Source organism: Urocitellus parryii, chromosome 11 (assembly GCF_045843805.1).
Source record: "Urocitellus parryii isolate mUroPar1 chromosome 11, mUroPar1.hap1, whole genome shotgun sequence".
Taxonomy (NCBI): Eukaryota; Metazoa; Chordata; class Mammalia; order Rodentia; family Sciuridae; genus Urocitellus; species Urocitellus parryii.
Genome location: NC_135541.1, coordinates 9872468 through 9874539, shown reverse-complemented (window position 1 = coordinate 9874539; position 2072 = coordinate 9872468).

Below are 2072 nucleotides of genomic sequence, written 5' to 3'. Positions count from 1 at the left end.
GGTGAGTCCGTGGGAGTTCTGGAAGCCCGGCCGTGGCTGAGCCCTTGTTTTATGAGCTGATTATCAGCAGGCGATATAGCAGGAGCTGCAAGATGGAGATTTTCCCAAAGCTCAATGGAATAAAAGGTTGGCGTCCAAATGTTTTTTTCCGTCGTCTTCTACCGTCATCCTGAAAACACACCGATAAAGATGCCAAAGGTAGCTATTGAAATGTGAGTTCTATCTACTTTCAAGAGGTTATGTGTGTGTCAAGAGAAGAAAATTATGGGTTATTGGTTCTTGGGGTTGCATTTTTCAAAGAAAAGATGAAACTGGCAACGAGCCCCCGGGCCCGTGGTTCTCGGGTTTAGCTACTGGGAGACGTTGGATGATGTCTGGAGCTGTTTTGGGTCATTGGGGCTGGGGTTGGGGTACTCTTGGAATCTGGAGGGAAGGGAACAGAGAGGCTGGTAAACACCCTACAATGCACAGGGCATAAGAAACTGTCCCCCTCCCAACGTCAGTGGTGTTGAGATCGAGAAACCCTGTTCCAGGCAATGCCATAGCTTGTGTGTGACCCAGGTTGAGTCATGTAAGTGTCTAGGCCCAGGGTCACCTGTTTGTGAAACAGGGAGGGAAACATGTACCTAGCTTGTCTCAGAGCATTGGAGGATTTGCAAAGCATAGGGGAACATGCTTAGGAGAAGGGCAAGGTGGACCCCCACAGTTGGGGTTTAGCAGTCCCAGTGATGGGACAGAGGAGAGTGCTGGCAGAGGACAGCGTCCCTGGGGTGGATCAGATGTCTTTTGTGGTCTGCTCCTAAGACAACAGTGGTTTGCATTTTTCCAAACTCTGTCTTCCAAATGGGATCAAAGCAAGAGCTTCTTAGAGGAGCCAATAAAGGCAGACACGCTGACACTCACCAAGCACCTTAGATAGGTTAGATGCTGGCACATTTGTTATTTAAACCTTAGACAACCCTGCAAGAAAGTCCTTTATTTCAGATGAGGAAGCTGAAGCTCAGAGAGGTGAAGTGACTAGCTCAAGACCACACAGCTTCTAAGCAGCAGAATGAAGATTCAAACCCAGGATGGTCTGATTCCAGAGCCAAGGTCTGATTACTTGAGCCACTGAAGATGACATTCTGCGTGACATCTTAGTACTGTAAAAGCCCCCTGTTGGCAAGAGAAGGGTGGAGAAAAAGAGCCCGTTTTCCTGATGGGCTTTCCTGCTCTTCCTGGGGCCTTAACTCCTGCTGTGGGCAGAGCACAGTGCCAGGCAGGCAAGGTGCGGGTGAGGTGGCCCTGCTCTGTGGTCACAGACTCTACTTCTTTCTCCAACCAGAAAAGCAGAGGGAAAAAAACTTCAGACATCAGCTGTAGACCTGGATCAAGTCTTTGCCTGCCAGTATTTTGTGGGATTGTGTTATGTGTTAGAATCTGGAGTCCAAGAACTTGGTAACCTCCCAAGGATCGCACAGGGTGAGGGGACCTGGGCTGCAGAATCCCCCTTGGGTTGGATGTCAGAGGACCTGGCTTCTGGTCCCCGTCCTACTCCTGACTTTCTGTAACACCTTGGACCCTTAGACTACGGCAACCAGCTATTCCTGAGGCGTCATATTTTATCTTAAAGGTAAATGTGAATGTGGCATTCTGTATATGTTTGTTTTAATATAAAAACAGAGTTTTCCTTTGTGAGTCATTGGACAAACACCAGGTGATACCTGCCGGGGACTTGCTGTGTGACCTTGGGCAAATCACAGAGGCGCTCTGGCCCATTTTCACAAAACAGGCATTATGGTTTAGATGTGAAGTGGCCCTAGGAAGGAAAGTGACCATGATTACTTGGAGTGACCAAGAGATCTTTATTGAAAAAAAGGAAAGGGAGAGGGAGAGGGAGGGGGAGGGGGAGGGGGAGGGGGCTGGCAGGAGAAAGTTTTAATAGCCCTTTGGTGTGCTGCTTAAGTCTAATAGGGTCCCTGGGTCTGCAAGCTGCCTTGTTGGTGTGCACTGATTGGGTCACACAGTGGTGGCTAAGGGTGTCATCTTCTGCCTTCAAGTGGACTGAGCATAGGCTAGGCGTGGGTTGCAAA